The following is a 15,719-nucleotide window of genomic DNA, read 5'->3' as shown; positions in this document are numbered from 1 at the left end:
GGAGAAAGTTGGAACCAGAGACAGACATTAACAAGATGGCAATATGTGAGCACTTGTACCAAACATTCAAAATAGTAGTTTTAAGAAAACTCAGTGGTCTCTAAAATAACACATAAAAATTCAGAAATTTATCAGAGAAGTTTAACAAAGGGATTGAAATACTTTTTGAATATCAAAAAGAAATACTGGAACTGAAAATTACATTTGCTTAACTGAAAATTTTATTAGAGTCTCTCAATAGGATAATAGATCAAGCAGAAGAGATAATTAATGAGCATAAAGATGGGCTTTTGAAAATACACAAGAAAAGCTGAAAAAAAGAATAAAGAGGAATAAGGAATGCCTACATGTTATAAATAAATTACTGCAAAAGACAACATCTAAGAATTATTGGTGTTCAAGAGAGAGGCCAACCAGAGCAAGGGGTAGAAAGCCTATCAAAGAAATAATAATACAAAGCATTCCAAATTTTGAGAAAGAGATAGTCAGGTAGATAAAGGTCAGAGAACATCAAACAGATTTCAACCCAAACAAGACTCCCCCTAGGCATTTAATAAATAATCCAACTATCAAACGTCAAGGACAAAGAGAGGATCCTAAAATCAGCAAGAGAAGAGAAGCAAAGAACACCTGGAGCTCCAATTCGTCTGATGACAGACTTCTCAGTGGAAACCATACAGGCCAGGAGGAACAGAGATGATGTTTTCTCAAGTGCTGAAAAAATAAAAACCTGCCATCTAAGAACACTGTATCCTTCAAATATGAAGAAGAGATAGTCTTTCCCAGACAAGGAAAAACTGAGAGTGTTCAGCACCACCAGACATACGTTGTAAGAAATACTAAAGAAAGTTCTTCAACCTCAAAGAAAAAAACACACAAAAAGAAAACAGCTGAATATATATAGAATACACTGATAAAATTGCAAGCATCAACAAACCCAGAATAGTCTAATACTATAATTGTGATGCACGATCTACTGACATCTGTAGTATGAAGACCAGAAGACAAATCTATCAATGACAATTATAGCTGCAGAAACCTGTTAAGAAGTAGGTTATACAAATATGCAAGTTGAGACAACTAAATTAGAAAATGTGTGAGAATGGAGTAAAAGTATTTGCTACCTTGTTTCTATTCTTTTCTTTATAAGTTGTTATCTCTTTAAAATAACTTGTTGTATTTATAAGATGTTTTCATAAGCCTCATAGTGATCACAACACAAAACTTATAATAGAGTCACTAAAAATAAAAAGCACCTAATTAATATGTACCACCAGAGAAAATTGTATGACCACAAAGAATGACAATAAGAGAAAAAAAGATTTAAACAACCATAAAACAAGCAATGAAATAGCTGTAGTAAATCCTTACTTAACAACAATAACACTGAATTTAAATGAAGTCAACTGTCCAATTAAAAGGCATAAAATGCAGGCCAGATGAGGTGACTTATGCCTGTAATCCCAGAACTTTAGGTGGCCAAGGCAAGTAGATCACTTGAGATCAGAAGCTCAAGACAAGCCTGGCCAACATTGCAAAACCCTGTTTCTACTAAAAATACAAAACCTAGCTAGGTGTGGTGGTAGAGGTCTGTGATCCTGGCTACACAGGAGGCTGAGTCAGGAGAATTGCCTGAATCCAAAAGGTGGAGGTTGAAGTGAACCAAGATCATGCCACTGCACACTAGCCTGGGCAACAAAGCAAGACTGTCTCAATAAATAAATAAATAAATAAATAAATAAATAATAAAATTTATAAAAGGGGCTGAATTGGTAAAGAAAAAAACCATGACTGTATGCAGCCTACTAGAAATCCACTTTACCTCTAAAGGCACACAGAGAATGAAAGTGAAGGGATGAACAAAGATATTTCATGCAACTAGAAACCATAAAAGCAGGAGTAGTTATATCAGATAAAATAGACTACAAATCCAAGACTACTTTAAAAAGAGACAAAGGTCACTATATAATGGTAAAAGGGTCGATTCAGCAAGAGGATATGACAGTTTTTAAAATCTATGAACCCAACATCAGAGCTCTGAAGTGTATAAAGCAAACATTCATTAATCTAAAGGGAGAGGTAGACTGCAATGCAATAATATTAGGAGACTTTAACTGTCAGTAATGGACAAATCATCAAAACAGGAAATCACAAGGAAATATTGGGGTTACACTGCACACGAGAGCAAATATACCCAACTGACGTGTACAGAAGCACTGCTGCAGAATACTCATTCTTTTTATCAGTACTTGGGACAATCTGCAGAATAGACCACAATTTTAGGCCAAATAAAAGCCTCAATAAATTCAAAAGAGTAGAAGTCACAGTATCTTTTACCACAATGGGATGAAACTGAAGTCAATAACTCCAGAAACCTCAGAAACTACACAAATACATGAAAATTGAATAACGTGCTCCTTAACAACCAAAGAGTCAATGATGAAATTAAGAAGAAAATTTTTAAAATTTCTTGAAACAAGTGAAAATGGAAGCACAATAAACCAAAATCTGTGGTATGCAGAAAAGCATTGAAGGAAGTTTATAGTAATAAATCCTTTTTTAAAAAAGGTAGAAAAACCAAATAAATAACCTAATGATGACCTCAGAGGATTTAGAAGAGCAAGAACACACCAAAACCCAAATTACTAGAAGAAAAGTAATCAAAATCAGAGCAGAAATAAATGAAATTGAGACTAAAAGTACAACATAGAAAGATCAAGAAAATAAAAACAAAAGGTATGGCTTTTGTTATCAGTGCAGCACAAAATAGCAGAGCTATTATAAATCACCAAAGAGGTGATTTATTTTGGAACATGGTCTTCTCAGACATACTTAGTGGAAACTGATGACCAAAGACCATTGTAACACTTTGGTGTCTTATGAAAAGATAAACAAAATATAAAAAAGATAAACAAAATCAACAAAACTTTAGCTAGACAGAGAAAAAATATAAAAAACTGAAATAAAAAAATCAGAAACAAAAACATGGAGACATAACAGCTGAAATCATATAGGGCCAGGCATGGTGGCTCATGCCTGTAATCCCAGCACTTTGGGAGGCTGAAGTAGGAGGATTGCTTGAGCCCAGGAGTTCAAGACTAGCCTGGGCAACACAGCAAGACCCTATCTCTATTAAAAACAAACCACCACCACCACCATGAACAACAACTGTTACCATACAAATACAAAGAATCATTAAAGATTATTATAAAAGAGTATATGCTAAAAATTGGAAATTCTAGAAAATATGAATAAATTGTTGCCCAAATACAATCTACCAAGATTGAACCATGAGGAAAAGGAAACCTCAAGGAAATGATAAAGAGTAATGAGATTGAAGATGTAATCTTCCTACCGTAGTACAGCAATAATCAAGAAAGAGCAGAAACAGAGTATGTATGTATGACACTCATCCTTTCTTGGGATTGTACATGACTCAGTTCAGAACTTCAGTCCAAGCTCTTTCTGATGATGCTTCTTATCATCTTTTATATATGACCTTATTAATTTCATGAATTATGTATTAGTTTTCTTTAAACCTCAGGTATCAAAATGACAGGAACTTGTACCCCCTATTCCATGCCACAAATCAAGTAAATATGTCAGTAAATCATTCCATTTTTCTGCCCATAAATTGGCATAATGTAGAAAGGGGTTTTAATGTTAGAGAAATCATGATTTCAAAATCTTGATCAAACATTTGTGGCATATAATTGAATTTTCTTACCCCCATCTGATCCTATGTCTCTTCATCCATTAACTAGTACCACTTCTATTTTTTTTTTCAAATTAAAGAGCATATGCGTGTTGTGTTTTTAGAAAATCTAGTTAAAATGGGAAGTAAAAGGTAACTTTTGCTCTTTTTTTTCTTTTGTTCTAGTTGTCCTGTTTTTAAATATTTAATCATTGTGTGTATGTTAAGAGTGTAAAGATTACTGATATTTGCAGCAAGCAGAAGTATTTTTTTTTTAGTCAGTTTCATGTCCCTTATTTGTAGAAGGTAGTCAGGCCATTTTGACATTCTTTCTTACAGAATGACTTTTGAAAAGAAAACCCCAAGCTGCTTACTAAATCAACAGCCTTTTCAACTTAAAAAATCTAGCTTATTGAAGTCATGTTTCTGAGAATTGTGAAGGGATTTTAAAAAGAGGAAATAACTCTGAGCTAAAAGGAAGAAAGAAGGGCAATGCACATCCTGACCATGTGAGAAATTACAATTTGCAAAAAACGGGAAAATAGGAGCCCTTTCCACTCCAAAGTTGGCTAGATATTAGTGTATAAAAGGCTTGGTGCTGTCAACAAAGATGCTAGATCTTAAGTACAGATGACCCCCAGCTTCAAAAAAAATGTATTTTTAATGTGGCAAAGAGACAGTGTGGCTTTTGTTGTAAGCGCAGCACAAAATAGCAGAACTAGACCCAAAGAGGTAATTTATATTGGAACATGGTCTTCTCAGATGTAATCAGTGGAAACTGATGACCGAAGACCATTGTAACACTTTGGTGTCTTATAAAACCTGGGAAGCTTCATATAACCTTGAAGAAACCTCTCACTCTCAATACCACCAAATAACCGAAAGTAAGTAACCTGTTCTGTCCACTCAGTGAGATGGAGAGTTGAAGTGACATTTAATTTTATTTAAATAACTAATGAATTGAACATTATTGCACTTCTGAACATGTAGGTCCAAATTTAAATCTGCTATGTGTTCGTTCTCTATATAACTTACTCCTGAGCTCCGAAATCTAGTTTTTAATCTCAGTAAAAATTATTTTCACTGCCATTATTTTTATTATTTCCCAGAATCTTTTCATTGTCACTGAATTCTCAGTACACATTTAGGAGGCTGCAATTATTTACATGAGTTATCAAAAAAATTAGTTGCATTGGTAGAATGTGGTGAGCATAGCTGCCTTTCGAAACAATGAAAAAATCGTGATTTCCCTCTATGAAGCTGATATTGAAACATAAATTTCAAAGTTGCTGAGCCTTATTAATGTTTGATGAAGCTATGTATAAAAGGACACATCCCCAAAGAGTTCAAGAACAGTTTATTTAATTAACAGTGTAGCTAAAATAGTTCTATATTCAATTTGATAATCTAAACAGCTAAGGACTACAACTGTTTTTCCCATAGAGAAGTTTCAATGACTCAACCATTTTCTGTTTGATTCTGATCTCTAAGGAAATATAAGAAAGATACAGAGTGACCAGTGCATTTAAAATCAAACAAAATATTATTTTTCTTAGCTAATAGCTGTAGAAAAATTCATAAATGATTTTTTATGATAAGCAGAGCAAATAAAATATTTGTTAAAATGTATATAAAATTATTATGCTGCCCTAAATTACTACTATTAAAATGATGTTTATAATTTCAGATTACATATGTACATATAATATATACAATATTATACAGAATATATTATATTTAGTAACTTTTAAAATATATTCACATATAATAAGATACATTATATTACATAATGTATTTATATACAAATGTATAAATTTATACAATTGATTAAAAGTAGAAAATTACACTGGCATTACTAGTGGCTGGAAGGCATTCTTAAAGCTTTTGATCAGGATGATATTTTGTGCTACCATCAAATATTCATCTTATACCCCCAAACCTCTTTTATTTAATTTTAGGCAGAATTATAAAACTGGCTAAAATAAAGGAGGAAGGATAAATATGCATTCTAATGTACCACAGCATAATTTTTTTGACTGTAGCATACACTGGTAGGTTGACATTCAGCTAAATGGGAAATGCTTAAAGCTCATCATAGTCCCTAAATCATAGATTGTTGTATTGAATGCATTTAGTTTCAGCCATTCCTCCTTCATATATTTTGACATAAATAAACCCTGTTGAAATCCCAAAGATTTAGTTAGGATCTTACATAATCTGAATTTGCTATTTAATAAATCCAGTGCTACCAGGGTGTTTCGTAAATGTATTTTGTCGAATATTTTTTTTCTGTGTCTTTCCTAGGGTTGGTAAAGACATCTCTGTGGATATTGGAGTACTAGCAATTACTTAGTAAGAGTAGGAAAGGGATATATTTTTTTCTATTAAGTACTCCTAAAGCCTGGTCTATCTTTACACTATCTAATAAAGCAATCTTTAAAAATATTAGAAATATTGGCTAAATTTTTCATATTATGTATACATTCCAAAAATTATGAGTGTCAGGATCTTATTTAACATATTTGCAAGTATTTTATAAAATATTTGGCAAAAGTGAAACTAAATCTTGAGCAGTTTTAAGTCACGGTTAACCCTTCTCCATTATAATTCAGACAATGTAAAGTAAGTGAATTTATTAAGACAAAACAGTCACATACAAATCTCAATCTTGTTATAAGAAGGAATTTTCTAGTTTCCCAAAATAAAACACAAAATTTAATTCTTTTCTTCAAAGGCTTAACATTACACATTACAATTTCAATAAATAACAGTCATTCTGAACAACCAGAAATGTTCTTACCTTTCTTCTTTTAATCAGTTTCTTGATTTGCTGCTAGCAGCTTTGTGTCATATCTTCCAGAACCTCTCTTAAAAGCTATAACTTTATTTAATATAAAAATGTTACATTTGTTTTTACAGCACAGCTGCAAACTAGAGTTATACCACTTTTAAAGAGTAACTGAAAGTTTAAGCAGCATTTCCCAAACTAGAAGTGACCATGTGACTATCTATTAGTCATACTGTTGTTAGTCACAGTTTTCTTCCTGTTCGAAAAGGCTCGCCAAAAAGGAGGAAAGTTGGGGAAATAAAAATTCAAAGTTGAAGAACAAACACATACTTTCTTTCTTATCGGGGATTCTCATCTGAACAACAGAACACAAAATTACTCACGTGGCTGTTTTCTGATTCATCTACTAGCGGTTCATAACTGGTGTCCATCCAAAGCTGTAGGAGAGGCTGAGACTGATTAATTAAACAGCATTCTTTAGGACACTACTGCTTTATTAACTTGTGTTAAGAAAGATCACCTTAAAAGTGATAGAATCAAAGAAAAAGCAATGCTTAAAACTTTGGCTACTGAAAGAAAAACAAAAACTATTCTCTGTCTCTCAAAGACAGATATTTGCACAGTCACACATGTAGGTGTGGGAACACACATACACAAGCATACACAGAGGGAGAAAAAGAAAACAGAAGTAACAAGGTGCCCAGAATGTTATCATCAACATACAAGACGAGGCTACTATGTTTTGCTAAGTTACGAGGCCACAATTTTTTTTTCAGATCTGCTCCAATCAGTTTTCCAGTGATTTTGTATTCCCCCTCAACAAATAGAGAGGAAATGAGAAGCAGCCAGCGTCCCACAAGCAGCTTTGGAATTAACACCGCATTTGTTCTGAGAGAAAAACTTTAAGAGGAAAAGGAAATGAAAATAGAGAAGAAACTGTAGTACGAAGGAATTAAAAGAAAGAAAATGTGAAGAGAATAAAAAACACAGGTTTAATCATTTCTGGGTGTCCTTACACATACCTCGGGTCACTTCCGTCAGCTCTCAGAAAGAAATTATGCAAAATAAGCTGCAGAAGGAAAGGACAGATAACAAAATTGCTCTTTTCATTTTTGGACAGAAAAAGAAAATTTTGGAGGAAATGAATACATTCTACCTTTGCTGTTAACAAAAGATTGTATCCAAAGAACTATTAGAAATGCATGTAAAGAAAAATATAGAGATTACACAGTTATAGTTAAGTGAAATTTAGTTTCATTCCAAAAAGGAAAAGGTCAAGATATAACAGTCAAGATATAAAACATTTTCAACATGGCAAAATGTTCTCTACTGTTGCTTTGCAGTTCGTTCTCACCCCTGAAACCAGGCAGCAGCCAACTAGTAAGCTTTGCTGGTTTTAGACATTTCTGTAAATAGAATGACACAATTGGCAATTTTGGTAAGTCTGATGCTTTTCACTGAGCACATTGTTTTTGAGTTTTATCCATGTTGCTGCACAGATCAGCAGTTAGTTTTTATTACTGATTAGTATTTCATTGTATAGACATATAATAACTTTTATCCATTTTATAATAAAGTGTATCCATTACTACACTGAGCTTTTTCCACTTCATGGATATCATAAGTAAGGTCAAAATAAACCTTTATGCAAAAGTCTTCCTATTGACACATTTTTCAATCCTTTGAAGAAATATTTAGAGGTGAAACTGCTAAGATAGATAGAAAATAAGTGTTTTATTTTATAAGCATACATTTTTCCAAAAAGTTGTGCCATTCCCAACATTAATATTGAGTGGCTCTATTTGCTTCACATCAATAGCAACATTAGATATGCCCAGTCTTTTTAAATTTAACCATTTAAATTTAACCATAGGTGTGTAGTAGAATCTAAATGTGATTTTAACTTGTACATCTCTGATGTTATATTGAACATTTACTCATGTGCATATTGGCAACTCATACATCTTTTTTCAATGACCTATTTAAATATTTTGCCTATTTTATGGATTTATTTGTTTTCTTATGGTGATTTGTACATATATGCAAATATATAGAGAAACACAGATACACATAAAATGTGTATCTAAAAAAGTAAAATGGGTTGTAAAATAATACAGAAAAAAATCCATTTTTAGATATATGTATTAAAAATACTTTCCCTCATTTGTAAGTGCATTCTCAAATATTTAAAAAATCTAGAATCTTCTAAATGTTGTACTCTCCAATCCTGACAAATTTACATATTCTTCCTTGTTGAGGTCATGCGTTTTTCCTTACTTAAAGAAAATACTGAGTCCTTCACACCCTTCTTACAACTCTCCCTTCCTTTCCTTTCTTAGTTATTGGTCATAAAGCCAGTAACTATGGTGATGTGTTAAGCTTATAAGAAAGATAAAAGGCTATACTAAGAATGAATTTGGACCTAATTAATATATAATAACAACTTGGAGTGCATACAATGGGACTGGATTCTGAGAGTGGCTAGATCATAAGAGAAACATAAAGCTGGATAAGGGAGATTTTATCAACATTGGGAATTCAGTTGCAATATAGAATTTGATAACTTGGATAAATGCTGTGAACAGTGCTGATACACTGCCGAAATAACTCGAAGAAGATTAGAGAAAGCAATGGCTCACGTTAAATAGAGTAACATTCCAGATTTCCCATGGCAGGTAGCTGAAGAAATGATAAAAATGCTTAGAGAAGTGGGCATGCTATAGTGGATAAACTATATAAGGACAGAAAATCCACCAGTGGACTCTGTTCTATGGGATGGTATAATGGGCACCATAAGGAAGGCACTGGCAAAATGACTTAAGTCCTACATAAACATCACTGAGAAGCTTAGCACTACTCTCCTCTGCATGCCAAAGATTACAGTAGGAGATGTTCCCACAGAAGTGGATTCAGAGAGTATTGGGAACGACAGGGTTTAAAGTAGGAAAGGCCAAGTGTTAGAGCTCCACTATGAAACAAGCTGGGCCCCATTATGGTAATAAGGGTCAAATTGCAATAGCAGCTGGGATTACTCACCCACAGAGCTATAGCAATATCAGATAAAGCTCAATGTTTGCAGAAGTACTACAGAGAGCAAAAAGGTGCTTCTACTTCTGTGCTTTCCTTTAACAACTGGTGGCACAGAGAAAAACACACACGCAACAAGCCCTGGTTTGTAACACCAGCTGATTTCCATGATGTGATTATTCCCACCATTGCTGATTTCAAGGTACCTAGGTGACATCATTGAACACAGAGTTGGAAATTAATGTGCAGTGGTACAGCATTACTTATTATTTTCACTATACAGACATAACAGATGCTAATAATTTCATGCGTGGATAATGGCAAAATGCACTACAAATCATCGCATATTAATGAGTTCTAAGCAATTGTTTTATTAGCTCGGTGTTAGGTCCACAACTATGCTAAATGTCATGACCTGGGTTAGGTTCCAGCCAGCGCTGAGGTCTGAAGGGAGTGGGTGGATGGACGATAGCTGAAGGAACACTTGGGGGCCATAGGCAGGTGAAATGGAGTTTAATTTAGCAGCTCTCTCATCTCACAGTCTGCCTTTATCTGGGCTGTCTGCTCCGGCTCTGTGGCTCCTGCCACTCCCACACCTGCAGCAGCACTCGCTGGCCTGCACGCCCAGCTCTGTCAGGGCCAGCAGCTGAACCCTTTCCCTCTGGGCACAAGCTAGTTCCTGGTTCCCCTCTGCTCGCCTTCAAGGCGACTGGCTCTCCCCTACAAGGGTCAATACTGTTACTCTCTCCTTGGGCACCAGTGTGAGCCATATCATGACATGCCATGCAATGCTGAGCCAAGCCAAGCCAAGCCCAAGAGTGCCTGTACAGCATCAGCAGGGTTATTGTATTTTTTCCATGGCTTCCAGGCAAGCATGAACTTATACAAACAGGCTATACGACACGTGGAGTTACATGTCTACGCTCCAAACTCACTGAGTCACTTGTCTGGATGTCTGCCTCAGCCTGCTTCTTGACCAAAGCACATTCATGTACCTTACTGTTGGTGAAAAGTACCTTTTAATATTATTTTTATATTTTATGTTTTTGCTTTTAATATTATTAATTCAAAGTTTAGATAACGCAATTTTTCAAAATAACTATGTTTAACAGTAGGCTCGAAAACCCTTGGAAATTTAACAATCAGCTCTTGCAAATATACCACTGGCTTTGCTGGACGTGTGCAACAGGAAAGAAATCAAAGGTAGATTACTAGTAGGCTAAGGGCAACCATGTCCTCAAAACTTATAAACTATTACCCCAATCTAGTTTGGCCAAAGCCATTTTTTGACAGAGGACCGAATAATGGGAGAACTCATTGTTAAAAGGAGGCCCTCTTCAACACCAAGACTAGAGTAAATGGTAAGTTTTCCTCCAGTCCATCCCTGGTGGGACTTACATTAGTCTTCTCAAACTGCCATAACGAAATAACATAGGCTGGGTGGCTTAAACAACAACAAGAACTTAGTTTTCATCATTTTGGAGACTCAAAGCCTAAGATCAAGGTGCTAGCCAGGTTAATGTTCAGTGATGTCTCCCTTCCTGGAGCCGACTACTGCCTTCTTACTGTGTTCTCACATGACATTTTCTCTGTGTATATGCAGACAAAGAGAGCTCTCGGATATTTTCACCTCTATCTGTATGTACACCAGTCTTATGAGATTAGGCCTTATCCCTACGACCTTATTTAACCTTAGGTTCCTCCTAAAGATACTCTCTTAAAATATAGTCACATTGGAGTTAGGTCTTCAGCATATGTGTTTGGATGGGAGCACAAATCAGTTCTCAACAAGATTCAAGGCCATTTATTTGAATAACTGGGAAAAAATCTAGGACATACATTTCTAGGATTACAGAATGCAGGGATAAGTTGACATTGATTCCCAAGAAAGGATCATGACCCTCCTGTTAGAGTAGAAGCTTATAGAGTCCCAGTAATAGAGTACTTGTTTATGCCTCGTTCACAGTAGGTCCAAGGACTCACCCAGTAGACATTCTTTGGCCTTCAAATACTCAATTGGGCATCACATAATTAAGAATTGGTATAAAGTTTACATTGGTTCCTTGGCCAGCTTGGTACATACTGTAGTGAGAAAAACCAGGGCTCCTGAAACTGTTCTCCTCCCCTCCACTGGGCATGATAGTAAACCCAAACTAATTTTGAATTATAGAGTGAATGACAAAGGTTATTTCCACCCATAAATACCTCAAAGATGCAAGGATACTGGTATCCATTTATCTCTATTTTATTAACCAGTGTAGCTCTTACAGAAACTATATGGATTCTGGATGATGACAATTGATTATTGCAAGTTCAATCAAACAATAATTCGAAGTGTAGCTGCTGATTCAAATGTAGTATACTTGTTAAAGCAAATTACCCTACTCTCAGGTACAAAAAATATGGTCACTAATTTGGTGAAAGTTTTATTTTTTAATCTCTTTAAGAAATGAGTACCAGAAATATTTGGTATTTATTTAGGGCTGACATGAGTAAATCTTTTTTATATTCTTACCCTAGATCTGTTAATTCTCCCACTGTATATCATAATATAGCGAAGAGACCTGGACTGCTTTGACATCCCACAAAATTTAACTCTGGTTCACTACGCTAATGACATTATACAAATTGGACCAGATGAGAAAGAAGAAGAAGTACATTGGAGGCATCAGTAAGATGCATACACTGCAGTGAGTTGTGAATACAATAAAGATTGAATGGCCACTGCATCACATCAGTTAAATTTTTAGGTTTACATGGTCTTGGTGCATGCTGGGGCATCTCTTTAAAAAAGCAGAGGACACAATGTGTGGTAGGCCTCACTGGATACTGAGGAAGCATTGTTCATACCTGGAAATAGAATTCTGACATATATATTAGGGGATATAAAGGGCTGCAAGGCTTCTATCATGGCTCAGAGAGTAAGTGTGGACTCCTCAGCGAATCTGCTGCAGTGGAAGAATCTCTACCACTGGAGCCATGCAACTTATGGCACACTGTGGTACCAGAGGTATCAATGGTGAGAAAAAACTTTGTGTAATTTATGGCCAAGTCCTAACAGGGGAAACAATTTCTACTGATCCCTTGAGCCCTAGAGCAAGACCAGATCAATTATATCTAAGCATTTATAGAGCTTTTATAAATAGCTCCTGGCATGCTACTGGACCTTGTAGAAAGTGGATGTGAGTCATCAGGCATACATACGTTCTGAGCTGCCGTTAACAAAGTGAAACCCAGCCAGGCACAGTGGCTCACGCCTGTAATCCCAGCACTTTGGGAGGCCAAGGGAAGCAGATCATTTGAGGTCAGGAGTTCAAGACCAGCCTGGCCAACATGGTGAAATTTCGTCTTTACTAAAAATACAAAAATAGATGGGCTTGGTAGCAGGTGCATGTAATTCCAGCTAGGGAGGCTGAGGCTGGAGAATCACTTGAATTGGGAGGCAGAAGTTGCAGTGAGCCAAGATCCCACCATGGCACTCCAACCTGGTGACAGAGCGAGACTCCATCTCAAAAAAAAAGAAAGAAAGAAAGAAAAAGAAACCTGTAAGACTCACCAAATAAGTTCAAGCACTCCCGGCAGCAATTCATTATAAGATGAATTGGTACATTCAGAATCAGCACAGGCAGATTCTCAATGCAAAGACAAGCTGAAGGCCCCTATGCCAACCAGAGAGGACAGGCAAGCTTCAGAAATAATACTATCCAACTGTCTCACTGGCACCTCTCCCTTGGCTCATGTTTATGGCTGTTTAAGATATTTCCTATAACCTGCAAATAAACAAGGAATAAAGTTGAGTTGGTTCTTAGAAAGGTCTGTTTCGGATATAGATGAAAGCTCTAAATGGACTATGGTTACACTATAGCCCCACTAACTGAGATTCATAAGGCAATAAAAGTAACCCACATTTAAAACATATATAAACTCTTGGGCAGTGAGTAATGTGTCTCTGCTACTGGAATGAAAGCTCTATTAAGCTATGAAATCAGAGGTGTTTTTCTGTTTTACTTGTTGATGTCTTCTCAGTAGTTAGAACAGTGCCTGTAGCATAACATGTTCGAAAAGTCTTATTGAATGAATTAATATATGAATGAAAATATATGGTGGAATAGTCATAAATACATTAGTAATAGAAAATGAACATAGGCACAAATAGTTAACCCATAAAAAGGCATACATAGTGAATGTATCCAAAGTTGTCTAAAAACAATGAAAATTCAAGAACTCTAAACTGAAACAGGCGGAGCGCAATGGCTCACACCTGTAACCCTTGGGGAGGCTAAGGCAGGTGGATTACGAGGTCAGGAGTTCAAGTTCAGCCTGACCAAGATGGAGAAACCCCAATCTCCACTAAAAATACAAAAAATTAGCTGGGCATAGTGGCAGGTGCATGTAATCCCAGCTACTAGGGAGGCTGCAATCGGAGAATTGCTTGAACCCAGCAGCAGAGGTTGGAGTGAGCCCAGATCACACCACTGCACTCAGCCTGGGTGACAGAGTGAGACTCTGTCTCAAAAATCAAATAAAAAATAAAGTGAAACAATACAACAGCCTATCAGATTGAAAATGTGTCTATAATCACTTGCGCTCAGGAGTTTAAGGTTACAGTGAGTTATGATCACACCACTGCATCCAGCCTGGGCTGTCTCAGTTAAAAAAAATCCTATATAAGACAAAATAATAATCTCATATAGGTCTTGGAAATTCTGAATTTCAGAAATGTAAAGTTGTAACATTTCTGTAGAGAATAAAGACTTCCTTTTACTAACCTATTAATACATGAGGATATGAATTTTGTAAAAGATGCACATTTTCTATGTCTATTTTGGATTTTCTGGGCATCACATTTATTAAGCATCTCAACCCTTAAAAATATTCTTTTGTTTTTCATGGGACAAGGGGAGAGGGCAAAAGGAGATTAAATGCCATGAAGGAATAGTGTCAGCCCACATGGTGGTTGAGCCAAGATGACGGCTTTTAAAATGGGAAGTAATGAATTTACTAGGGAAATGCGCAGGGAGGTAAAAGGACAGAATTTCATTACTAATTATGTAGGAAACACTGGATAAATCTATAGTTTGGGAAAAGCATTAAGATGTAAATTTTAGACATTTTCAAGTTTTGATACTCTAAAATACTTCAGCATTCAATCCCACCAAATGTGTTAGACCCATACTGAGAGAATCCGACTCATACTGAGAGAATTAGCCCAGGCATAGAAGGTAAAGAAAAGAGAAGTTTCTGAAGCTACTTGATGGCCCTGGGGTAGAACTGAGGGGTCTGGAGTTCAGCATGGGCATGGGGGAGCAGTTTCAAGGTCACCACCTTTTATACAGTGAGGAGGCTAGGCAGTCGTTGATCTTTCTACAGCCTCCTCTAGGCTTTGATTTCCTCTCCTCGAGGCCAGTTTTGTGAGTTGATTTTTTGGAAGGATAAGGGGTGGAGAATGCTGTGGTGAGAGAAACTTGTGACGGTCTGTTGTGGCAACTGTTCTCTGTTGACTACAGATGTAGTGGGAGATGCTATAGTGGAAATCAGGTAATAATTTGATTCTAGAGGTCAAGGGGTTGAATTTGACACAATAAGCCAGAGGGAATAAGCCAGAGTTTTCATCCACAGAAATCTGTGACAATGATTAGCTTATTTTTGAAGTTTGGGGAAAGGAAAAAAAAAAGAAAAAGAAAAAGAAAAAAGAAAGGCTATTTCACTAAGGAGCTGCTGATATGCTAAGGAAAAATCCATGTATGTTGGCTGGAAACTTAACACATATTCTCAGAGAGCAGACTCATTGTGTTTTACCCAGTCCCCAGACTTCAACGCAGTTAGTAGGGAAAGCTTTTCCCAGACCAGGAACCACTCAACTGGAAAGGAGATAGGTTTGGTCTCTTGGTTAAGGACATTGTTACATGGTCACAGATATAATTATGACATTTATTCTCCAACACCTGAACCAGAGGAAACTTCAGTCATTTTCTTAAACGACTATATACTGGGAAAATGCTGAGAACATGTGATGGTTTCCGGCTTGTATTTACAAACAAAAATAACAAATACTTCTTTGCTGCCTTGCCCAGGTGTATGTCAGCACTCCTGATCTCTATTATAAGATGGACAGAGAGAACTAAATCATCTTGATATAGCTCCCAACATGATATACCTCAGAACTGGTTGCATACAGTAGCTTCATTACATTGATGCAATCATGCTAAC

At 36.0% G+C, this 15,719-nt stretch overlaps 1 protein-coding gene across 2 annotated transcripts in view; it reads right to left on the bottom strand.

Annotated features, from left to right (window-relative positions):
- The window catches only part of CLEC2B (C-type lectin domain family 2 member B), a 41,137-nt gene extending 34,482 nt beyond the window's left edge, over window positions 1-6,655 (bottom strand). For both annotated transcript variants that reach the window (XM_009003576.5, XM_009003577.4), the window contains exon 1: window positions 6,495-6,655. The gene's annotated coding sequence lies outside the window, so the exon portion shown is untranslated. The remainder of the gene's footprint in view (window positions 1-6,494) is intronic.
- Window positions 6,656-15,719: the final 9,064 nt, after the last annotated feature.

Source organism: Callithrix jacchus, chromosome 9, assembly GCF_049354715.1.
Source record: "Callithrix jacchus isolate 240 chromosome 9, calJac240_pri, whole genome shotgun sequence".
NCBI lineage: Eukaryota > Metazoa > Chordata > Mammalia > Primates > Cebidae > Callithrix > Callithrix jacchus.
The sequence above is the reverse complement of the archived record's forward strand: the minus strand, read 5'-3'. Positions and strand labels throughout refer to the sequence as shown.